At 48.3% G+C, this 22,960-nt stretch overlaps 18 non-coding genes and 3 pseudogenes across 18 annotated transcripts; all 21 read right to left on the bottom strand.

The window, feature by feature from the left end:
- Positions 1–105: 105 nt before the first annotated feature.
- On the bottom strand, positions 106–297 carry LOC139619575 (U2 spliceosomal RNA). Its single transcript, XR_011690567.1, has one exon. It is a non-coding gene; the product is annotated as a U2 spliceosomal RNA (small nuclear RNA).
- A 164-nt stretch (positions 298–461) lies between these two features.
- LOC139619246 (U5 spliceosomal RNA) lies at positions 462–576 on the bottom strand. The gene has a single exon (XR_011690249.1). It is a non-coding gene; the product is annotated as a U5 spliceosomal RNA (small nuclear RNA).
- A 395-nt stretch (positions 577–971) lies between these two features.
- LOC139619347 (U2 spliceosomal RNA) lies at positions 972–1,163 on the bottom strand. The gene has a single exon (XR_011690346.1). It is a non-coding gene; the product is annotated as a U2 spliceosomal RNA (small nuclear RNA).
- A 164-nt stretch (positions 1,164–1,327) lies between these two features.
- Positions 1,328–1,442, bottom strand: LOC139619247 (U5 spliceosomal RNA). The gene has a single exon (XR_011690250.1). It is a non-coding gene; the product is annotated as a U5 spliceosomal RNA (small nuclear RNA).
- Positions 1,443–1,837: 395 nt separating this feature from the next.
- LOC139619763 (U2 spliceosomal RNA) lies at positions 1,838–2,014 on the bottom strand (annotated as a pseudogene).
- Positions 2,015–7,765: 5,751 nt separating this feature from the next.
- Positions 7,766–7,880, bottom strand: LOC139619248 (U5 spliceosomal RNA). The gene has a single exon (XR_011690251.1). It is a non-coding gene; the product is annotated as a U5 spliceosomal RNA (small nuclear RNA).
- A 399-nt stretch (positions 7,881–8,279) lies between these two features.
- LOC139619548 (U2 spliceosomal RNA) lies at positions 8,280–8,471 on the bottom strand. The gene has a single exon (XR_011690541.1). It is a non-coding gene; the product is annotated as a U2 spliceosomal RNA (small nuclear RNA).
- Positions 8,472–8,635: 164 nt separating this feature from the next.
- LOC139619334 (U5 spliceosomal RNA) lies at positions 8,636–8,750 on the bottom strand. Its single transcript, XR_011690334.1, has one exon. It is a non-coding gene; the product is annotated as a U5 spliceosomal RNA (small nuclear RNA).
- Positions 8,751–9,149: 399 nt separating this feature from the next.
- On the bottom strand, positions 9,150–9,341 carry LOC139619400 (U2 spliceosomal RNA). The gene has a single exon (XR_011690397.1). It is a non-coding gene; the product is annotated as a U2 spliceosomal RNA (small nuclear RNA).
- A 164-nt stretch (positions 9,342–9,505) lies between these two features.
- LOC139619249 (U5 spliceosomal RNA) lies at positions 9,506–9,620 on the bottom strand. Its single transcript, XR_011690252.1, has one exon. It is a non-coding gene; the product is annotated as a U5 spliceosomal RNA (small nuclear RNA).
- Positions 9,621–10,015: 395 nt separating this feature from the next.
- On the bottom strand, positions 10,016–10,192 carry LOC139619765 (U2 spliceosomal RNA; annotated as a pseudogene).
- Positions 10,193–15,938: 5,746 nt separating this feature from the next.
- Positions 15,939–16,053, bottom strand: LOC139619250 (U5 spliceosomal RNA). Its single transcript, XR_011690253.1, has one exon. It is a non-coding gene; the product is annotated as a U5 spliceosomal RNA (small nuclear RNA).
- A 395-nt stretch (positions 16,054–16,448) lies between these two features.
- Positions 16,449–16,640, bottom strand: LOC139619359 (U2 spliceosomal RNA). The gene has a single exon (XR_011690358.1). It is a non-coding gene; the product is annotated as a U2 spliceosomal RNA (small nuclear RNA).
- A 164-nt stretch (positions 16,641–16,804) lies between these two features.
- Positions 16,805–16,919, bottom strand: LOC139619251 (U5 spliceosomal RNA). The gene has a single exon (XR_011690254.1). It is a non-coding gene; the product is annotated as a U5 spliceosomal RNA (small nuclear RNA).
- A 399-nt stretch (positions 16,920–17,318) lies between these two features.
- LOC139619549 (U2 spliceosomal RNA) lies at positions 17,319–17,510 on the bottom strand. The gene has a single exon (XR_011690542.1). It is a non-coding gene; the product is annotated as a U2 spliceosomal RNA (small nuclear RNA).
- A 164-nt stretch (positions 17,511–17,674) lies between these two features.
- On the bottom strand, positions 17,675–17,789 carry LOC139619336 (U5 spliceosomal RNA). Its single transcript, XR_011690336.1, has one exon. It is a non-coding gene; the product is annotated as a U5 spliceosomal RNA (small nuclear RNA).
- A 399-nt stretch (positions 17,790–18,188) lies between these two features.
- On the bottom strand, positions 18,189–18,380 carry LOC139619550 (U2 spliceosomal RNA). The gene has a single exon (XR_011690543.1). It is a non-coding gene; the product is annotated as a U2 spliceosomal RNA (small nuclear RNA).
- A 164-nt stretch (positions 18,381–18,544) lies between these two features.
- Positions 18,545–18,659, bottom strand: LOC139619252 (U5 spliceosomal RNA). The gene has a single exon (XR_011690255.1). It is a non-coding gene; the product is annotated as a U5 spliceosomal RNA (small nuclear RNA).
- Positions 18,660–19,058: 399 nt separating this feature from the next.
- LOC139619587 (U2 spliceosomal RNA) lies at positions 19,059–19,250 on the bottom strand. The gene has a single exon (XR_011690579.1). It is a non-coding gene; the product is annotated as a U2 spliceosomal RNA (small nuclear RNA).
- Positions 19,251–19,414: 164 nt separating this feature from the next.
- On the bottom strand, positions 19,415–19,529 carry LOC139619253 (U5 spliceosomal RNA). The gene has a single exon (XR_011690256.1). It is a non-coding gene; the product is annotated as a U5 spliceosomal RNA (small nuclear RNA).
- A 395-nt stretch (positions 19,530–19,924) lies between these two features.
- Positions 19,925–20,099, bottom strand: LOC139619805 (U2 spliceosomal RNA; annotated as a pseudogene).
- Between the last annotated feature and the right edge of the window lie 2,861 nt (positions 20,100–22,960).

Here is a 22,960-nt window from a genome sequence, read left to right on the forward strand (position 1 = left end):
GTTGACTCACCTTCCTCCAGCCACTGCCAGAGGGGCATTTGAAACTGTACGTTTGCGTCATTGTTTGCTTGCTTGCTTGCTTGCTTGCTTTTCCACACGGCCAGAGAAAGGTGCACCGTTCCCGGCGGCACTGCAATGCCAGGTCGATGCGTGGAGTGAACGGAGCAAGCCCCTTTTTCAGCTCCCAGTTCTAAAAATCCGTTTAATATGTTTGTCCTCGGGTAGAGGACATATCAGATATTAAACTGATAAGAACAGATACTACACTTGATCTTAGCCAAAAGGCCGAGAAGCGATGGGCCCAAAGTGTCTGGCGTTCCAGCCAGGCTCTTGGCACAAATCTCGCTGGTCGCGGTTGGCTGCTTTTGACATGAGCGGAGCAATGGCTGCTTTTCACCACCTCCGCCCACCTCCCCATTCCTGACCTCGACAGCTGTTTGACTTTTCACAAACTCAAAGGGCTCAGCCATACGGCAGAGCCTGCCAAAAATAGCTTAAACTCATTGGTGTTCCTCTCCACGGAAGTCTTTAGTAAAAGGCGAAAGACTTGTGCGTGATGAAGAGAAACCAGAGTCAGTACAGGCCTCTCCTCAAGAGCGGCCGAGGACCCCATTGGTCCCAGTCACCGCCCTCACGGTAGCCTTCTCTTAGCTTGCCAAATCCCCGCCCCCTCCCCATGTTGTCACGGGCTCTAGCCAATCGGGCTGTGGAGAAAAGTGTCTGGGCCTCAACATGCAATCCCCACAAATTTCTCAAGTTATCAGGCGCTTGCAGGCCCCCGGGGACCAAAATACAGGGAAAATGCGGGGTTGATTGGAGGCTAGCAGCCCTTCCAGGGCGCGTGAGGGATATCAGCTGTGGGGCAGGTTGACTCACCTTCCTCCAGCCACTGCCAGAGGGGCATTTGAAACTGTACGTTTGCGTCATTGTTTGCTTGCTTGCTTGCTTGCTTGCTTTTCCACACGGCCAGAGAAGGGTGCACCGTTCCCGGCGGCACTGCAATGCCAGGTCGATGCGTGGAGTGAACGGGGCAAGCCCCTTTTTCAGCTCCCAGTTCTAAAAATCCGTTTAATATGTTTGTCCTCGGGTAGAGGACATATCAGATATTAAACTGATAAGAACAGATACTACACTTGATCTTAGCCAAAAGGCCGAGAAGCGATGGGCCCAAAGTGTCTGGCGTTCCAGCCAGGCTCTTGGCACAAATCTCGCTGGTCGCGGTTGGCTGCTTTTGACATGAGCGGAGCAATGGCTGCTTTTCACCACCTCCGCCCACCTCCCCATTCCTGACCTCGACAGCTGTTTGACTTTTCACAAACTCAAAGGGCTCAGCCATACGGCAGAGCCTGCCAAAAATAGCTTAAACTCATTGGTGTTCCTCTCCACGGAAGTCTTTAGTAAAAGGCGAAAGACTTGTGCGTGATGAAGAGAAACCAGAGTCAGTACAGGCCTCTCCTCAAGAGCGGCCGAGGACCCCATTGGTCCCAGTCACCGCCCTCACGGTAGCCTTCTCTTAGCTTGCCAAATCCCCGCCCCCTCCCCATGTTGTCACGGGCTCTAGCCAATCGGGCTGTGGAGAAAAGTGTCTGGGCCTCAACATGCAATCCCCACAAATTTCTCAAGTTATCAGGCGCTTGCAGGCCCCCGGGGACCAAAATACAGGGAAAATGCGGGGTTGATTGGAGGCTAGCAGCCCTTCCAGGGCGCGTGAGGGATATCAGCTGTGGGGCAGGTTGACTCACCTTCCTCCAGCCACTGCCAGAGGGGCATTTGAAACTGTACGTTTGCGTCATTGTTTGCTTGCTTGCTTGCTTGCTTGCTTTTCCACACGGCCAGAGAAGGGTGCACCGTTCCCGGCGGCACTGCAATGCCAGGTCGATGCGTGGAGTGAACGGAGCAAGCCCCTTTTTCAGCTCCCAGTTCTAAAAATCCGTTTAATATGTTTGTCCTCGGGTAGAGGACATATCAGATATTAAACTGATAAGAACAGATTTTTTTTCTTTCGAAAAGATTTATTGACACTCATTTCAAGTTTTTTCAAAGAAGGTTTACATCTTGAGATACAAAGGGTACATTATAATCACAACACTATGATAAATAGTTGTAAAACCATTGTTTGTTTGTTTGTTTTTTTTTTTAAAACATTAAAAACAAATATTTCAAGGGGTTTTACATGTTGTCAAACATAAAATCCATCTCACAAATGAAAACCATGGAGTGTCCCAAATCTTTAAAAGGGAGTGCATTGGTTTAAAACTTCTCTTCTTTCTAATTTTGTGCAGGAGCAGAGTGAGTCCCTACCCAGGGTCACTCATTCCGCTCCCCCAAACATTTGGTCTCTCGGGATCCTGTCGTGGTGCTCAGAGGAGATCCTCACCCTGTTGCTCCTTCCCACCTGCCTCACCCGGAGAGCCAGGCCGCCGCTGCTTTGACCTTTTCATGTGTGGCTCCGGCTCCTTCGTCCGAATGGGCACAGAGGCGATGCTTCTTTGTGGCTGTGTCCTAGGCCTGCCGCCTACAGCCATCCGGATCACAGCCACGGGGGGGATCTGCATGTGCTTCCTTACCAGCAAGTTTCTGGAGGTCCATATGGCGTCTTTGATGGCGGCTAGGGTGAGCCACATCTGGGCAAAGTCATCTTTCTTCAGTGTTTTTTGGCTCACCCCATAGAGCACCAGTTGTGCTGTAAGGACCTCCCTTGCTGGCAAGTACGGGAATTGCAAGGAGCCGGCCATTGCCCACTGGTCTACGGCAGCGCTGCACTCCCAGAGCAAATGCCTCACCGACTCTGGCGCGCCACAACCGGGTCGGGGGCAGGTTGAGCGTGTTGACATGCCCCGGGAGTGCATGACGGACCTGACTGGGAGAATCTCATGAGCCACCATCCATGACAGGTCCCGGAGTCTGTTTGGAAGAGCAGAATGGTTCACGTTGCGCCAAACTGTTGAGGGCTCGCCAAATGCGAGCCCGCGCACTGGACTCACTGGCTCCTGCTCCTGCACAACAGAGATCAGAGAACGGTGGTTGGTTAAAATATGCAGCTCCTCCTGCTCCAGTTTAAAATGCTTTAAAAACGTCGGGATAAAAGCATAGGCTGGTGGCAGGCTAAAAGACACGGGTACTTTAAGATCTGTAGGTAAAATCTTCAATCGTCTGAGGTACGATCCCATCCAGAAACGTGTCATGGCTGTAGTTTTGGGGTTTCCGGATGGGTCTGTGGCTTGTTTGAGGTGTAGTGCGGTGTATCGGCTTCCTAAAAACAAGTACAGGTCAGGCACTCCTTTTCCTCCTTTCTCTTTTGGCCTTTTCATGACCTCCCTCCTCAGTCTCTCCCACTTGGAGCCCCACAGGAAATAAAAGATGGCTCGCTCCAGATCTAAAAGCACTCTCCTAGGTGGGATAAAAACAGAACTGATGAGTAAAAGCAAAGGTAAAATCACCGCTTTGATGATTAAAACCTTTCCTTCAATAGTCAGTCCTCTAAGTCCCCAATATCCTAGTCTTTGTTTTACTTTCCCTACCACGTCTGGCCAATTTGTTGTTCCTTCTCCCTCCCTGTCAAATTTGATCCCCAGTATTTTTTGGTCAGTCTGGGTCACAGTCAAAGGGAGTCCTGTCATCTCAGTCGCTGTCCACGGTCCATAAAATTGGGCTTGGGTCTTGTTTTTGTTCAACTTTGACCCAGAAGCCTGTCCAAACCAGTCAGTCAAGTCCAGCGTCCTGTTGACGGATAAAAGGTCGGTGCATAAAATGTTCACGTCGTCCATGTATAAAATACACTTGGTGTCCAGTCCCCCGCTCCCCGGTACTCCCAACCCATTGATTCGTTGATCCCTTCTCAAGATCTGTGCCAGCGGTTCTATACATGTTATGTATAGGAGGGCAGATAACGGACAACCCTGACGGACACCGCAGTTAATATCGACTGCTTTTGTCAAATGCCCGTTAATCACAAATTTGCTGGTAATGTCCCGATACAGCAATCCCACCCAAGCTAGAAACCTTTCTGGGAACCCCATTTTTTGCAGTACCTTGAAAAGGTACTGGTGCGAGACCCGATCGAAGGCTTTCTCAAAATCTAAATTTAGGACTACTAGCCGGATGTTTCTGTCTCTCGCGTAACAGATGGTGTCTCGGATCAGTACCAGGCTGTCGGTGATCTTCCTCCCTGGGATGGCACAGCCTTGATCCGGGTGAATCACCCCCTTTAAAAACAAGGACATACGTGAGGCTAAAAGTTTGCTAAAAAGTTTACAATCAAGGTTTAAAAGTGCGATAGGTCTCCAGTTCATCAGGTCGGTCTTGTCTTTGTTTTTGTGCAGTAGAGTCACTATCCCTACTCTAAAACTGTCAGGAAGTCGGTCTAGGTGCTCAAAGTCTTTAAAAACATCGATCAAATCAGGTGCTAAAATGTCCCAAAAGGTCAAATAAAATTCCAAGGGAAGTCCATCCTGTCCTGGGGACTTCCCTTTTTTAAAACTTGACAAACATTTATTTAACTCTAGAATGGTAAAATCTTGGGTTAAAAGCACACTGTCTTTTACTTTTTTATCGATGGATTTTAAAACTTCATTCATGGTGTCTATTCTAATGGGCTTTTCTTTATACAATTCTACGTAAAAATTTTCCACAATCTGTTTAATTTCTTCGATATTCTCTGTTATGCACCCGTTTTCCTTTTTTAGTTTTAAAATGGTCCCCCCTTTACTAACAATTTTCTTAAAAAAATACCTGGTGCACTTCTCACCCTCCTCTATTTCCCGTTCCCTGCTCCTTAAAATGACACCCTTGCTTTTAATTTCAGCTAAAACCGACATCTCTGATTTGATTTCTCTAATTTCTTCATTAAAATCCATTCCATTTTGGTTGAGGTTAAAATAGCGCTGTAGTCGCTTCTGCAGTCCCATCATGCGTCTGTTCTCCTTGCCCTTTCTTTTTTTGCCTGCCTGTCTGAAAAAAGTCTGGGTCTTTCCCTTCACCATCTCCCACCAGTGTGCTCGTGTATCGTACATGTCTTGAAGGGTCTGCCACTCTCGGTACTGCTCCCTGTACTGCTGAACTAGATGTTGATCTTCAAGCAGGGAGCAGTTGAGTTTCCACAGACCACTTCCAAAAGTCACACCTGAAGAGAGTGAAAGGGTGCAGGAGAGCATCAGGTGGTCAGAAAAGAAAACAGGGGTCAATCTAGCATCGGTCGGCGGGCAGTCCCGTGTGAAAATAAAATCTATGCGAGAGGCTCTGGTGCCATCACCACTGAACCAGGTGAAGCCCTCCTCTCTGGGATGCATGGTTTTAAAACAGTCTTGTAGTTTAAAATCCCTGCATATGCCCTGTAATAAAACCGATGTTTTGTCAATTTTAAAATCTTCCCCTGTTCTTTTTCTATCTTTTCGACTTAAAATACAGTTAAAATCACCTCCTAAAACTAATGGCACTCTCCCTAGCATGTGGGACTGCAGGTCTTCTAAAAGGTCATACCTGTCATTTTTGTCGTTAAAGCCATAAATATTGAGAAGGTTAAAATCCTGTCCCATAAAGGTCAAGTGTGCTAAAAGTGCCCTACCGTCTCTCACCACAGTGCTACCCTTCACCAGAACCTGAGGGTTTTTTATTAAAATGGCCACTCCATCGTTCTTATTTTGGTTTGATCCGCTCCATATCGATGTCTGTGGCCACATCTCCTCCCACTGTCGGTAGTGTTTTAAAAACGGTATGCCACATTCCTGCATTAAAAACACATCTGACTTTGTAGATTTAAGAAAGGATAAAACACTCTGGGCTCTAACTCTCGACTTCACACTTCTCACATTGATGGTTGAGAAGGTGAGTGTCATGAGTATGATTAAAAACAACAGGTATGAAATTTTAAAAACACTAAATAGAGGTTTAAGATGCTAAAATATCTTTTTTTTTTAAAAAAAAAGGCAGTTAGACTATTTCTTGTGAACGGGGCTCCTCCTTCACTTCAACAGGTGATGAAGGAGGGAGTTGAGCTCCATTCCCCCGTCGGACTCTGGGGGTTGGCCTTTGACGCAAGGCTGCATTTAGCTTGGAGTCCTTAGGGGTTGATTGTAGAGCTACTGTCAGAAAAGAGACTTCATTTGGTGAATTGGAGGGGAAGACTCTGGGCTCCTCCACAGATGAACTGTCTGAGAGAGTCCCAACTCTTCCCCTCTTCTCTGAGGCTACAGGAGACTCAGAGGACAATTCCGATGCAAGTCTCTTTGTTTGCTGGGCATCGGGGAGGGGGGCATCCTCACTATTTTCAGGTGGTTGAAAATCTTCCATTTCTGAACTAGCTCCGCCCACTTCCTGCATCTCCCCATCCTCCTCTCCACTCTCCATTGATGGGGCTGTTGCAGGCCCCTCCCCCTCTCCCGCCTCACATGATCCCTCCTCTCCAATCACAGTATCTGGCGGGAGATTTGAATTTTCCTGCCCAGCCTCTTCAACCTGCTCTTTTTCTTTTTGTCCTCCATTTTGTTCATTGGCTTTTGCTGCCTTTAGTTTGTTGGCAAACGATTTGGGGCAAGCTCTGAAGAGATGATTTGTTTCTCCACAAAGGTTGCACTTCCTGCCATTGGTGCACTCCTCAAAAGTGTGCCCAATTTCTCTACACTTTCCGCAAAAGGTTTTTGTGCACGCTTCTACCAGGTGCCCATGCTCACCACACTTGCGGCAGAGCTTGGGCTGACCTTGGTAGTGGATGTAGCCCCTGTTTTCACCCAGAACTATCATTGACGGCAGATGTTTCAGGCCTTGGAAGCCCTGGGGGTCCTGCCATTGTTGAATGGGGACCCTCCAAGCGCAATTCCAGATGCCGTCCTCATCTCTCACTTTGGTAGCCTGGCCTTTAACAGTGCAGTATCTCCCCAGCCATATACAAATGTCTTCTGCATTCACTGTCTCATTAAACATTCTGACAATGACTGTTTTCAATGCATTATCAGTCAGTTTTTCAACAACAAATGCAGAAAACTGGGGTTTCACAGACTCAAATCTTGTCCAAAATTCTCTCAAGATAGCCGCAGACTGGAAGCTTACATCAAAACCTTTGTTTAATGGTAGGGTCAAAATACAATTCAAATCGTTTGCTGTGAATTTCAAAGCCTGTTGGATTAGCTTCCTGGAGAAATCTAGCCTTGACATCTCCAGGAGCTTTCCATCCTTTTCTTTAAACTTAAAACGGACGCTGTGGTGCCTCCGCATGTTGGCATGGGTGGCCGACATGGTGGAGGCACCACAAGCTAAAAGGATCTAAAATCAGTAAAAAACTTACAATGGACAAAAAAACAATGAACAATAAATAAGTAAATACAATTAAAAATATAAAAAAGGAAAAAAATCTAAAAACGTACTTACCTTTTCAAGTTTTGGCCTGGACAAGGTGTTGAATCCGGCAGAGCTCAGGTAAGAGATTCTCTGGGCCAATGAATTCCTATTTGTTTAAGATATGCAACTACAGAAAAGTTGCACAACTTTAAACAAGGAATGTAGACAATTTCCTCCCAAGAGCTGGTTTAACTCAGAGCCACAACAGGCAAGAATTTAACCATCAAAAGGAGGCGACCGCAGTCTTAGCCAAAAGGCCGAGAAGCGATGGGCCCAAAGTGTCTGGCGTTCCAGCCAGGCTCTTGGCACAAATCTCGCTGGTCGCGGTTGGCTGCTTTTGACATGAGCGGAGCAATGGCTGCTTTTCACCACCTCCGCCCACCTCCCCATTCCTGACCTCGACAGCTGTTTGACTTTTCACAAACTCAAAGGGCTCAGCCATACGGCAGAGCCTGCCAAAAATAGCTTAAACTCATTGGTGTTCCTCTCCACGGAAGTCTTTAGTAAAAGGCGAAAGACTTGTGCGTGATGAAGAGAAACCAGAGTCAGTACAGGCCTCTCCTCAAGAGCGGCCGAGGACCCCATTGGTCCCAGTCACCGCCCTCACGGTAGCCTTCTCTTAGCTTGCCAAATCCCCGCCCCCTCCCCATGTTGTCACGGGCTCTAGCCAATCGGGCTGTGGAGAAAAGTGTCTGGGCCTCAACATGCAATCCCCACAAATTTCTCAAGTTATCAGGCGCTTGCAGGCCCCCGGGGACCAAAATACAGGGAAAATGCGGGGTTGATTGGAGGCTAGCAGCCCTTCCAGGGCGCGTGAGGGATATCAGCTGTGGGGCAGGTTGACTCACCTTCCTCCAGCCACTGCCAGAGGGGCATTTGAAACTGTACGTTTGCGTCATTGTTTGCTTGCTTGCTTGCTTGCTTGCTTGCTTTTCCACACGGCCAGAGAAGGGTGCACCGTTCCCGGCGGCACTGCAATGCCAGGTCGATGCGTGGAGTGAACGGAGCAAGCCCCTTTTTCAGCTCCCAGTTCTAAAAATCCGTTTAATATGTTTGTCCTCGGGTAGAGGACATATCAGATATTAAACTGATAAGAACAGATACTACACTTGATCTTAGCCAAAAGGCCGAGAAGCGATGGGCCCAAAGTGTCTGGCGTTCCAGCCAGGCTCTTGGCACAAATCTCGCTGGTCGCGGTTGGCTGCTTTTGACATGAGCGGAGCAATGGCTGCTTTTCACCACCTCCGCCCACCTCCCCATTCCTGACCTCGACAGCTGTTTGACTTTTGACAAACTCAAAGGGCTCAGCCATACGGCAGAGCCTGCCAAAAATAGCTTAAACTCATTGGTGTTCCTCTCCACGGAAGTCTTTAGTAAAAGGCGAAAGACTTGTGCGTGATGAAGAAAAACCAGAGTCAGTACAGGCCTCTCCTCAAGAGCGGCCGAGGACCCCATTGGTCCCAGTCACCGCCCTCACGGTAGCCTTCTCTTAGCTTGCCAAATCCCCGCCCCCTCCCCATGTTGTCACGGGCTCTAGCCAATCGGGCTGTGGAGAAAAGTGTCTGGGCCTCAACATGCAATCCCCACAAATTTCTCAAGTTATCAGGCGCTTGCAGGCCCCCGGGGACCAAAATACAGGGAAAATGCGGGGTTGATTGGAGGCTAGCAGCCCTTCCAGGGCGCGTGAGGGATATCAGCTGTGGGGCAGGTTGACTCACCTTCCTCCAGCCACTGCCAGAGGGGCATTTGAAACTGTACGTTTGCGTCATTGTTTGCTTGCTTGCTTGCTTGCTTGCTTGCTTTTCCACACGGCCAGAGAAGGGTGCACCGTTCCCGGCGGCACTGCAATGCCAGGTCGATGCGTGGAGTGAACGGAGCAAGCCCCTTTTTCAGCTCCCAGTTCTAAAAATCCATTTAATATGTTTGTCCTCGGGTAGAGGACATATCAGATATTAAACTGATAAGAACAGATACTACACTTGATCTTAGCCAAAAGGCCGAGAAGCGATGGGCCCAAAGTGTCTGGCGTTCCAGCCAGGCTCTTGGCACAAATCTCGCTGGTCGCGGTTGGCTGCTTTTGACATGAGCGGAGCAATGGCTGCTTTTCACCACCTCCGCCCACCTCCCCATTCCTGACCTCGACAGCTGTTTGACTTTTCACAAACTCAAGGGGCTCAGCCATACGGCAGAGCCTGCCAAAAATAGCTTAAACTCATTGGTGTTCCTCTCCACGGAAGTCTTTAGTAAAAGGCGAAAGACTTGTGCGTGATGAAGAGAAACCAGAGTCAGTACAGGCCTCTCCTCAAGAGCGGCCGAGGACCCCATTGGTCCCAGTCACCGCCCTCACGGTAGCCTTCTCTTAGCTTGCCAAATCCCCGCCCCCTCCCCATGTTGTCACGGGCTCTAGCCAATCGGGCTGTGGAGAAAAGTGTCTGGGCCTCAACATGCAATCCCCACAAATTTCTCAAGTTATCAGGCGCTTGCAGGCCCCCGGGGACCAAAATACAGGGAAAATGCGGGGTTGATTGGAGGCTAGCAGCCCTTCCAGGGCGCGTGAGGGATATCAGCTGTGGGGCAGGTTGACTCACCTTCCTCCAGCCACTGCCAGAGGGGCATTTGAAACTGTACGTTTGCGTCATTGTTTGCTTGCTTGCTTGCTTGCTTGCTTTTCCACACGGCCAGAGAAAGGTGCACCGTTCCCGGCGGCACTGCAATGCCAGGTCGATGCGTGGAGTGAACGGAGCAAGCCCCTTTTTCAGCTCCCAGTTCTAAAAATCCGTTTAATATGTTTGTCCTCGGGTAGAGGACATATCAGATATTAAACTGATAAGAACAGATTTTTTTTCTTTCGAAAAGATTTATTGACACTCATTTCAAGTTTTTTCAAAGAAGGTTTACATCTTGAGATACAAAGGGTACATTATAATCACAACAATATGATAAATAGTTGTAAAACCATTGTTTGTTTGTTTTTTTTTTTAAAACATTAAAAACAAATATTTCAAGGGGTTTTACATGTTGTCAAACATAAAATCCATCTCACAAATGAAAACCATGGAGTGTCCCAAATCTTTAAAAAGGGAGTGCATTGGTTTAAAACTTCTCTTCTTTCTAATTTTGTGCAGGAGCAGAGTGAGTCCCTACCCAGGGTCACTCATTCCGCTCCCCCAAACATTTGGTCTCTCGGGATCCTGTCGTGGTGCTCAGAGGAGATCCTCACCCTGTTGCTCCTTCCCACCTGCCTCACCCGGAGAGCCAGGCCGCCGCTGCTTTGACCTTTTCATGTGTGGCTCCGGCTCCTTCGTCCGAATGGGCACAGAGGCGATGCTTCTTTGTGGCTGTGTCCTAGGCCTGCCGCCTACAGCCATCCGGATCACAGCCACGGGGGGGATCTGCATGTGCTTCCTTACCAGCAAGTTTCTGGAGGTCCATATGGCGTCTTTGATGGCGGCTAGGGTGAGCCACATCTGGGCAAAGTCATCTTTCTTCAGTGTTTTTTGGCTCACCCCATAGAGCACCAGTTGTGCTGTAAGGACCTCCCTTGCTGGCAAGTACGGGAATTGCAAGGAGCCGGCCATTGCCCACTGGTCTACGGCAGCGCTGCACTCCCAGAGCAAATGCCTCACCGACTCTGGCGCGCCACAACCGGGTCGGGGGCAGGTTGAGCGTGTTGACATGCCCCGGGAGTGCATGACGGACCTGACTGGGAGAATCTCATGAGCCACCATCCATGACAGGTCCCGGAGTCTGTTTGGAAGAGCGGAATGGTTCACGTTGCGCCAAACTGTTGAGGGCTCGCCAAATGCGAGCCCGCGCACTGGACTCACTGGCTCCTGCTCCTGCACAACAGAGATCAGAGAACGGTGGTTGGTTAAAATATGCAGCTCCTCCTGCTCCAGTTTAAAATGCTTTAAAAACGTCGGGATAAAAGCATAGGCTGGTGGCAGGCTAAAAGACACGGGTACTTTAAGATCTGTAGGTAAAATCTTCAATCGTCTGAGGTACGATCCCATCCAGAAACGTGTCATGGCTGTAGTTTTGGGGTTTCCGGATGGGTCTGTGGCTTGTTTGAGGTGTAGTGCGGTGTATCGGCTTCCTAAAAACAAGTACAGGTCAGGCACTCCTTTTCCTCCTTTCTCTTTTGGCCTTTTCATGACCTCCCTCCTCAGTCTCTCCCACTTGGAGCCCCACAGGAAATAAAAGATGGCTCGCTCCAGATCTAAAAGCACTCTCCTAGGTGGGATAAAAACAGAACTGATGAGTAAAAGCAAAGGTAAAATCACCGCTTTGATGATTAAAACCTTTCCTTCAATAGTCAGTCCTCTAAGTCCCCAATATCCTAGTCTTTGTTTTACTTTCCCTACCACGTCTGGCCAATTTGTTGTTCCTTCTCCCTCCCTGTCAAATTTGATCCCCAGTATTTTTTGGTCAGTCTGGGTCACAGTCAAAGGGAGTCCTGTCATCTCAGTCGCTGTCCACGGTCCATAAAATTGGGCTTGGGTCTTGTTTTTGTTCAACTTTGACCCAGAAGCCTGTCCAAACCAGTCAGTCAAGTCCAGCGTCCTGTTGACGGATAAAAGGTCGGTGCATAAAATGTTCACGTCGTCCATGTATAAAATACACTTGGTGTCCAGTCCCCCGCTCCCCGGTACTCCCAACCCATTGATTCGTTGATCCCTTCTCAAGATCTGTGCCAGCGGTTCTATACATGTTATGTATAGGAGGGCAGATAACGGACAACCCTGACGGACACCGCAGTTAATATCGACTGCTTTTGTCAAATGCCCGTTAATCACAAATTTGCTGGTAATGTCCCGATACAGCAATCCCACCCAAGCTAGAAACCTTTCTGGGAACCCCATTTTTTGCAGTACCTTGAAAAGGTACTGGTGCGAGACCCGATCGAAGGCTTTCTCAAAATCTAAATTTAGGACTACTAGCCGGATGTTTCTGTCTCTCGCGTAACAGATGGTGTCTCGGATCAGTACCAGGCTGTCGGTGATCTTCCTCCCTGGGATGGCACAGCCTTGATCCGGGTGAATCACCCCCTTTAAAAACAAGGACATACGTGAGGCTAAAAGTTTGCTAAAAAGTTTACAATCAAGGTTTAAAAGTGCGATAGGTCTCCAGTTCATCAGGTCGGTCTTGTCTTTGTTTTTGTGCAGTAGAGTCACTATCCCTACTCTAAAACTGTCAGGAAGTCGGTCTAGGTGCTCAAAGTCTTTAAAAACATCGATCAAATCAGGTGCTAAAATGTCCCAAAAGGTCAAATAAAATTCCAAGGGAAGTCCATCCTGTCCTGGGGACTTCCCTTTTTTAAAACTTGACAAACATTTATTTAACTCTAGAATGGTAAAATCTTGGGTTAAAAGCACACTGTCTTTTACTTTTTTATCGATGGATTTTAAAACTTCATTCATGGTGTCTATTCTAATGGGCTTTTCTTTATACAATTCTACGTAAAAATTTTCCACAATCTGTTTAATTTCTTCGATATTCTCTGTTATGCACCCGTTTTCCTTTTTTAGTTTTAAAATGGTCCCCCCTTTACTAACAATTTTCTTAAAAAAATACCTGGTGCACTTCTCACCCTCCTCTATTTCCCGTTCCCTGCTCCTTAAAATGACACCCTTGCTTTTAATTTCAGCTAAAACCGACATCTCTGATTTGATTTCTGTAATTTCTTCATTAAAATCCATTCCATTTTGGTTGAGGTTAAAATAGCGCTGTAGTCGCTTCTGCAGTCCCATCATGCGTCTGTTCTCCTTGCCCTTTCTTTTTTTGCCTGCCTGTCTGAAAAAAGTCTGGGTCTTTCCCTTCACCATCTCCCACCAGTGTGCTCGTGTATCGTACATGTCTTGAAGGGTCTGCCACTCTCGGTACTGCTCCCTGTACTGCTGAACTAGATGTTGATCTTCAAGCAGGGAGCAGTTGAGTTTCCACAGACCACTTCCAAAAGTCACACCTGAAGAGAGTGAAAGGGTGCAGGAGAGCATCAGGTGGTCAGAAAAGAAAACAGGGGTCAATCTAGCATCGGTCGGCGGGCAGTCCCGTGTGAAAATAAAATCTATGCGAGAGGCTCTGGTGCCATCACCACTGAACCAGGTGAAGCCCTCCTCTCTGGGATGCATGGTTTTAAAACAGTCTTGTAGTTTAAAATCCCTGCATATGCCCTGTAATAAAACCGATGTTTTGTCAATTTTAAAATCTTCCCCTGTTCTTTTTCTATCTTTTCGACTTAAAATACAGTTAAAATCACCTCCTAAAACTAATGGCACTCTCCCTAGCATGTGGGACTGCAGGTCTTCTAAAAGATCATACCTGTCATTTTTGTCGTTAAAGCCATAAATATTGAGAAGGTTAAAATCCTGTCCCATAAAGGTCAAGTGTGCTAAAAGTGCCCTACCGTCTCTCACCACAGTGCTACCCTTCACCAGAACCTGAGGGTTTTTTTTTAAAATGGCCACTCCATCGTTCTTATTTTGGTTTGATCCGCTCCATATCGATGTCTGTGGCCACATCTCCTCCCACTGTCGGTAGTGTTTTAAAAACGGTATGCCACATTCCTGCATTAAAAACACATCTGACTTTGTAGAATTAAGAAAGGATAAAACACTCTGGGCTCTAACTCTCGACTTCACACTTCTCACATTGATGGTTGAGAAGGTGAGTGTCATGAGTATGATTAAAAACAACAGGTATGAAATTTTAAATCACTAAATAGAGGTTTAAGATGCTAAAATATCTTTTTTTTTTTTAAAAAAAGGCAGTTAGACTATTTCTTGTGAACGGGGCTCCTCCTTCACTTCAACAGGTGATGAAGGAGGGAGTTGAGCTCCATTCCCCCGTCGGACTCTGGGGGTTGGCCTTTGACGCAAGGCTGCATTTAGCTTGGAGTCCTTAGGGGTTGATTGTAGAGCTACTGTCAGGAAAGAGACTTCATTTGGTGAATTGGAGGGGAAGACTCTGGGCTCCTCCACAGATGAACTGTCTGAGAGAGTCCCAACTCTTCCCCTCTTCTCTGAGGCTACAGGAGACTCAGAGGACAATTCCGATGCAAGTCTCTTTGTTTGCTGGGCATCGGGGAGGGGGGCATCCTCACTATTTTCAGGTGGTTGAAAATCTTCCATTTCTGAACTAGCTCCGCCCACTTCCTGCATCTCCCCATCCTCCTCTCCACTCTCCATTGATGGGGCTGTTGCAGGCCCCTCCCCCTCTCCCGCCTCACATGATCCCTCCTCTCCAATCACAGTATCTGGCGGGAGATTTGAATTTTCCTGCCCAGCCTCTTCAACCTGCTCTTTTTCTTTTTGTCCTCCATTTTGTTCATTGGCTTTTGCTGCCTTTAGTTTGTTGGCAAACGATTTGGGGCAAGCTCTGAAGAGATGATTTGTTTCTCCACAAAGGTTGCACTTCCTGCCATTGGTGCACTCCTCAAAAGTGTGCCCAATTTCTCTACACTTTCCGCAAAAGGTTTTTGTGCACGCTTCTACCAGGTGCCCATGCTCACCGCACTTGCGGCAGAGCTTGGGCTGACCTTGGTAGTGGATGTAGCCCCTGTTTTCACCCAGAACTATCATTGACGGCAGATGTTTCAGGCCTTGGAAGCCCTGGGGGTCCTGCCATTGTTGAATGGGGACCCTCCAAGCGCAATTCCAGATGCCGTCCTCATCTCTCACTTTGGTAGCCTGGCCTTTAACAGTGCAGTATCTCCCCAGCCATATACAAATGTCTTCTGCATTCACTGTCTCATTAAACATTCTGACAATGACTGTTTTCAATGCATTATCAGTCAGTTTTTCAACAACAAATGCAGAAAACTGGGGTTTCACAGACTCAAATCTTGTCCAAAATTCTCTCAAGATAGCCGCAGACTGGAAGCTTACATCAAAACCTTTATTTAATGGTAGGGTCAAAATACAATTCAAATCGTTTGCTGTGAATTTCAAAGCCTGTTGGATTAGCTTCCTGGAGAAATCTAGCCTTGACATCTCCAGGAGCTTTCCATCCTTTTCTTTAAACTTAAAACGGACGCTGTGGTGCCTCCGCATGTTGGCATGGGTGGCCGACATGGTGGAGGCACCACAAGCTAAAAGGATCTAAAATCAGTAAAAAACTTACAATGGACAAAAAAACAATGAACAATAAATAAGTAAATACAATTAAAAATATAAAAAGGAAAAAAATCTAAAAACGTACTTACCTTTTCAAGTTTTGGCCTGGACAAGGTGTTGAATCCGGCAGAGCGCAGGTAAGAGATTCTCTGGGCCAATGAATTCCTATTTGTTTAAGATATGCAACTACAGAAAAGTTGCACAACTTTAAACAAGGAATGTAGACAATTTCCTCCCAAGAGCTGGTTTAACTCAGAGCCACAACAGGCAAGAATTTAACCATCAAAAGGAGGCGACCGCAGTCTTAGCCAAAAGGCCGAGAAGCGATGGGCCCAAAGTGTCTGGCGTTCCAGCCAGGCTCTTGGCACAAATCTCGCTGGTCGCGGTTGGCTGCTTTTGACATGAGCGGAGCAATGGCTGCTTTTCACCACCTCCGCCCACCTCCCCATTCCTGACCTCGACAGCTGTTTGACTTTTCACAAACTCAAAGGGCTCAGCCATACGGCAGAGCCTGCCAAAAATAGCTTAAACTCATTGGTGTTCCTCTCCACGGAAGTCTTTAGTAAAAGGCGAAAGACTTGTGCGTGATGAAGAGAAACCAGAGTCAGTACAGGCCTCTCCTCAAGAGCGGCCGAGGACCCCATTGGTCCCAGTCACCGCCCTCACGGTAGCCTTCTCTTAGCTTGCCAAATCCCCGCCCCCTCCCCATGTTGTCACGGGCTCTAGCCAATCGGGCTGTGGAGAAAAGTGTCTGGGCCTCAACATGCAATCCCCACAAATTTCTCAAGTTATCAGGCGCTTGCAGGCCCCCGGGGACCAAAATACAGGGAAAATGCGGGGTTGATTGGAGGCTAGCAGCCCTTCCAGGGCGCGTGAGGGATATCAGCTGTGGGGCAGGTTGACTCACCTTCCTCCAGCCACTGCCAGAGGGGCATTTGAAACTGTACGTTTGCGTCATTGTTTGCTTGCTTGCTTGCTTGCTTGCTTTTCCACACGGCCAGAGAAGGGTGCACCGTTCCCGGCGGCACTGCAATGCCAGGTCGATGCGTGGAGTGAACGGGGCAAGCCCCTTTTTCAGCTCCCAGTTCTAAAAATCCGTTTAATATGTTTGTCCTCGGGTAGAGGACATATCAGATATTAAACTGATAAGAACAGATACTACACTTGATCTTAGCCAAAAGGCCGAGAAGCGATGGGCCCAAAGTGTCTGGCGTTCCAGCCAGGCTCTTGGCACAAATCTCGCTGGTCGCGGTTGGCTGCTTTTGACATGAGCGGAGCAATGGCTGCTTTTCACCACCTCCGCCCACCTCCCCATTCCTGACCTCGACAGCTGTTTGACTTTTCACAAACTCAAAGGGCTCAGCCATACGGCAGAGCCTGCCAAAAATAGCTTAAACTCATTGGTGTTCCTCTCCACGGAAGTCTTTAGTAAAAGGCGAAAGACTTGTGCGTGATGAAGAGAAACCAGAGTCAGTACAGGCCTCTCCTCAAGAGCGGCCGAGGACCCCATTGGTCCCAGTCACCGCCCTCACGGTAGCCTTCTCTTAGCTTGCCAAATCCCCGCCCCCTCCCCATGTTGTCACGGGCTCTAGCCAATCGGGCTGTGGAGAAAAGTGTCTGGGCCTCAACATGCAATCCCCACAAATTTCTCAAGTTATCAGGCGCTTGCAGGCCCCCGGGGACCAAAATACAGGGAAAATGCGGGGTTGATTGGAGGCTAGCAGCCCTTCCAGGGCGCGTGAGGGATATCAGCTGTGGGGCAGGTTGACTCACCTTCCTCCAGCCACTGCCAGAGGGGCATTTGAAACTGTACGTTTGCGTCATTGTTTGCTTGCTTGCTTGCTTGCTTGCTTGCTTTTCCACACAGCCAGAGAAGGGTGCACCGTTCCCGGCGGCACTGCAATGCCAGGTCGATGCGTGGAGTGAACGGAGCAAGCCCCTTTTTCAGCTCCCAGTTCTAAAAATCCGTTTAATATGTTTGTCCTCGGGTAGAGGACATATCAGATATTAAACTGATAAGAACAGATACTACACTTGATCTTAGCCAAAAGGCCGAGAAGCGATGGGCCCAAAGTGTCTGGCGTTCCAGCCAGGCTCTTGGCACAAATCTCGCTGGTCGCGGTTGGCTGCTTTTGACATGAGCGGAGCAATGGCTGCTTTTCACCACCTCCGCCCACCTCCCCATTCCTGACCTCGACAGCTGTTTGACTTTTCACAAACTCAAAGGGCTCAGCCATACGGCAGAGCCTGCCAAAAATAGCTTAAACTCATTGGTGTTCCTCTCCACGGAAGTCTTTAGTAAAAGGCGAAAGACTTGTGCGTGATGAAGAAAAACCAGAGTCAGTACAGGCCTCTCCTCAAGAGCGGCCGAGGACCCCATTGGTCCCAGTCACCGCCCTCACGGTAGCCTTCTCTTAGCTTGCCAAATCCCCGCCCCCTCCCCATGTTGTCACGGGCTCTAGCCAATCGGGCTGTGGAGAAAAGTGTCTGGGCCTCAACATGCAATCCCCACAAATTTCTCAAGTTATCAGGCGCTTGCAGGCCCCCGGGGACCAAAATACAGGGAAAATGCGGGGTTGATTGGAGGCTAGCAGCCCTTCCAGGGCGCGTGAGGGATATCAGCTGTGGGGCAGGTTGACTCACCTTCCTCCAGCCACTGCCAGAGGGGCATTTGAAACTGTACGTTTGCGTCATTGTTTGCTTGCTTGCTTGCTTGCTTGCTTGCTTTTCCACACGGCCAGAGAAGGGTGCACCGTTCCCGGCGGCACTGCAATGCCAGGTCGATGCGTGGAGTGAACGGAGCAAGCCCCTTTTTCAGCTCCCAGTTCTAAAAATCCGTTTAATATGTTTGTCCTCGGGTAGAGGACATATCAGATATTAAACTGATAAGAACAGATACTACACTTGATCTTAGCCAAAAGGCCGAGAAGCGATGGGCCCAAAGTGTCTGGCGTTCCAGCCAGGCTCTTGGCACAAATCTCGCTGGTCGCGGTTGGCTGCTTTTGACATGAGCGGAGCAATGGCTGCTTTTCACCACCTCCGCCCACCTCCCCATTCCTGACCTCGACAGCTGTTTGACTTTTCACAAACTCAAAGGGCTCAGCCATACGGCAGAGCCTGCCAAAAATAGCTTAAACTCATTGGTGTTCCTCTCCACGGAAGTCTTTAGTAAAAGGCGAAAGACTTGTGCGTGATGAAGAGAAACCAGAGTCAGTACAGGCCTCTCCTCAAGAGCGGCCGAGGACCCCATTGGTCCCAGTCACCGCCCTCACGGTAGCCTTCTCTTAGCTTGCCAAATCCCCGCCCCCTCCCCATGTTGTCACGGGCTCTAGCCAATCGGGCTGTGGAGAAAAGTGTCTGGGCCTCAACATGCAATCCCCACAAATTTCTCAAGTTATCAGGCGCTTGCAGGCCCCCGGGGACCAAAATACAGGGAAAATGCGGGGTTGATTGGAGGCTAGCAGCCCTTCCAGGGCGCGTGAGGGATATCAGCTGTGGGGCAGGTTGACTCACCTTCCTCCAGCCACTGCCAGAGGGGCATTTGAAACTGTACGTTTGCATCATTGTTTGCTTGCTTGCTTGCTTGCTTGCTTGCTTTTCCACACGGCCAGAGAAGGGTGCACCATTCCCGGCGGCACTGCAATGCCAGGTCGATGCGTGGAGTGAACGGAGCAAGCCCCTTTTTCAGCTCCCAGTTCTAAAAATCCGTTTAATATGTTTGTCCTCGGGTAGAGGACATATCAGATATTAAACTGATAAGAACAGATACTACACTTGATCTTAGCCAAAAGGCCGAGAAGCGATGGGCCCAAAGTGTCTGGCGTTCCAGCCAGGCTCTTGGCACAAATCTCGCTGGTCGCGGTTGGCTGCTTTTGACATGAGCGGAGCAATGGCTGCTTTTCACCACCTCCGCCCACCTCCCCATTCCTGACCTCGACAGCTGTTTGACTTTTCACAAACTCAAAGGGCTCAGCCATACGGCAGAGCCTGCCAAAAATAGCTTAAACTCATTGGTGTTCCTCTCCACGGAAGTCTTTAGTAAAAGGCGAAAGACTTGTGCGTGATGAAGAGAAACCAGAGTCAGTACAGGCATCTCCTCAAGAGCGGCCGAGGACCCCATTGGTCCCAGTCACCGCCCTCACGGTAGCCTTCTCTTAGCTTGCCAAATCCCCGCCCCCTCCCCATGTTGTCACGGGCTCTAGCCAATCGGGCTGTGGAGAAAAGTGTCTGGGCCTCAACATGCAATCCCCACAAATTTCTCAAGTTATCAGGCGCTTGCAGGCCCCCGGGGACCAAAATACAGGGAAAATGCGGGGTTGATTGGAGGCTAGCAGCCCTTCCAGGGCGCGTGAGGGATATCAGCTGTGGGGCAGGTTGACTCACCTTCCTCCAGCCACTGCCAGAGGGGCATTTGAAACTGTACGTTTGCATCATTGTTTGCTTGCTTGCTTGCTTGCTTGCTTTTCCACACGGCCAGAGAAGGGTGCACCGTTCCCGGCGGCACTGCAATGCCAGGTCGATGCGTGGAGTGAACGGAGCAAGCCCCTTTTTCAGCTCCCAGTTCTAAAAATCCGTTTAATATGTTTGTCCTCGGGTAGAGGACATATCAGATATTAAACTGATAAGAACAGATTTTTTCTTTCGAAAAGATTTATTGACACTCATTTCAAGTTTTTTCAAAGAAGGTTTACATCTTGAGATACAAAGGGTACATTATAATCACAACAATATGATAAATAGTTGTAAAACCATTGTTTGTTTGTTGTTTTTTTTTAAAACATTAAAAACAAATATTTCAAGGGGTTTTACATGTTGTCAAACATAAAATCCATCTCACAAATGAAAACCATGGAGTGTCCCAAATCTTTAAAAAGGGAGTGCATTGGTTTAAAACTTCTCTTCTTTCTAATTTTGTGCAGGAGCAGGGTGAGTCCCTACCCAGGGTCACTCATTCCGCTCCCCCAAACATTTGGTCTCTCGGGATCCTGTCGTGGTGCTCAGAGGAGATCCTCACCCTGTTGCTCCTTCCCACCTGCCTCACCCGGAGAGCCAGGCCGCCGCTGCTTTGACCTTTTCATGTGTGGCTCCGGCTCCTTCGTCCGAATGGGCACAGAGGCGATGCTTCTTTGTGGCTGTGTCCTAGGCCTGCCGCCTACAGCCATCCGGATCACAGCCACGGGGGGGATCTGCATGTGCTTCCTTACCAGCAAGTTTCTGGAGGTCCATATGGCGTCTTTGATGGCGGCTAGGGTGAGCCACATCTGGGCAAAGTCATCTTTCTTCAGTGTTTTTTGGCTCACCCCATACAGCACCAGTTGTGCTGTAAGGACCTCCCTTGCTGGCAAGTACGGGAATTGCAAGGAGCCGGCCATTGCCCACTGGTCTACGGCAGCGCTGCACTCCCAGAGCAAATGCCTCACCGACTCTGGCGCGCCACAACCGGGTCGGGGGCAGGTTGAGCGTGTTGACATGCCCCGGGAGTGCATGACGGACCTGACTGGGAGAATCTCATGAGCCACCATCCATGACAGGTCCCGGAGTCTGTTTGGAAGAGCGGAATGGTTCACGTTGCGCCAAACTGTTGAGGGCTCGCCAAATGCGAGCCCGCGCACTGGACTCACTGGCTCCTGCTCCTGCACAACAGAGATCAGAGAACGGTGGTTGGTTAAAATATGCAGCTCCTCCTGCTCCAGTTTAAAATGCTTTAAAAACGTCAGGATAAAAGCATAGGCTGGTGGCAGGCTAAAAGACACGGGTACTTTAAGATCTGTAGGTAAAAACTTCAATCGTCTGAGGTACGATCCCATCCAGAAACGTGTCATGGCTGTAGTTTTGGGGTTTCCGGATGGGTCTGTGGCTTGTTTGAGGTGTAGTGCGGTGTATCGGCTTCCTAAAAACAAGTACAGGTCAGGCACTCCTTTTCCTCCTTTCTCTTTTGGCCTTTTCATGACCTCCCTCCTCAGTCTCTCCCACTTGGAGCCCCACAGGAAATAAAAGATGGCTCGCTCCAGATCTAAAAGCACTCTCCTAGGTGGGATAAAAACAGAACTGATGAGTAAAAGCAAAGGTAAAATCACCGCTTTGATGATTAAAACCTTTCCTTCAATAGTCAGTCCTCTAAGTCCCCAATATCCTAGTCTTTGTTTTACTTTCCCTACCACGTCTGGCCAATTTGTTGTTCCTTCTCCCTCCCTGTCAAATTTGATCCCCAGTATTTTTTGGTCAGTCTGGGTCACAGTCAAAGGGAGTCCTGTCATCTCAGTCGCTGTCCACGGTCCATAAAATTGGGCTTGGGTCTTGTTTTTGTTCAACTTTGACCCAGAAGCCTGTCCAAACCAGTCAGTCAAGTCCAGCGTCCTGTTGACGGATAAAAGGTCGGTGCATAAAATGTTCACGTCGTCCATGTATAAAATACACTTGGTGTCCAGTCCCCCGCTCCCCGGTACTCCCAACCCATTGATTCGTTGATCCCTTCTCAAGATCTGTGCCAGCGGTTCTATACATGTTATGTATAGGAGGGCAGATAACGGACAACCCTGACGGACACCGCAGTTAATATCGACTGCTTTTGTCAAATGCCCGTTAATCACAAATTTGCTGGTAATGTCCCGATACAGCAATCCCACCCAAGCTAGAAACCTTTCTGGGAACCCCATTTTTTGCAGTACCTTGAAAAGGTACTGGTGCGAGACCCGATCGAAGGCTTTCTCAAAATCTAAATTTAGGACTACTAGCCGGATGTTTCTGTCTCTCGCGTAACAGATGGTGTCTCGGATCAGTACCAGGCTGTCGGTGATCTTCCTCCCTGGGATGGCACAGCCTTGATCCGGGTGAATCACCCCCTTTAAAAACAAGGACATACGTGAGGCTAAAAGTTTGCTAAAAAGTTTACAATCAAGGTTTAAAAGTGCGATAGGTCTCCAGTTCATCAGGTCGGTCTTGTCTTTGTTTTTGTGCAGTAGAGTCACTATCCCTACTCTAAAACTGTCAGGAAGTCGGTCTAGGTGCTCAAAGTCTTTAAAAACATCGATCAAATCAGGTGCTAAAATGTCCCAAAAGGTCAAATAAAATTCCAAGGGAAGTCCATCCTGTCCTGGGGACTTCCCTTTTTTAAAACTTGACAAACATTTATTTAACTCTAGAATGGTAAAATCTTGGGTTAAAAGCACACTGTCTTTTACTTTTTTATCGATGGATTTTAAAACTTCATTCATGGTGTCTATTCTAATGGGCTTTTCTTTATACAATTCTACGTAAAAATTTTCCACAATCTGTTTAATTTCTTCGATATTCTCTGTTATGCACCCGTTTTCCTTTTTTAGTTTTAAAATGGTCCCCCCTTTACTAACAATTTTCTTAAAAAAATACCTGGTGCACTTCTCACCCTCCTCTATTTCCCGTTCCCTGCTCCTTAAAATGACACCCTTGCTTTTAATTTCAGCTAAAACCGACATCTCTGATTTGATTTCTGTAATTTCTTCATTAAAATCCATTCCATTTTGGTTGAGGTTAAA

The sequence above is a fragment of the Trachinotus anak genome, unplaced genomic scaffold (genome assembly GCF_046630095.1).
Source record: "Trachinotus anak isolate AG129_WGS33_773 ecotype Australia unplaced genomic scaffold, CSIRO_AGI_Tana_v1 ptg000003l, whole genome shotgun sequence".
Taxonomy (NCBI): Eukaryota; Metazoa; Chordata; class Actinopteri; order Carangiformes; family Carangidae; genus Trachinotus; species Trachinotus anak.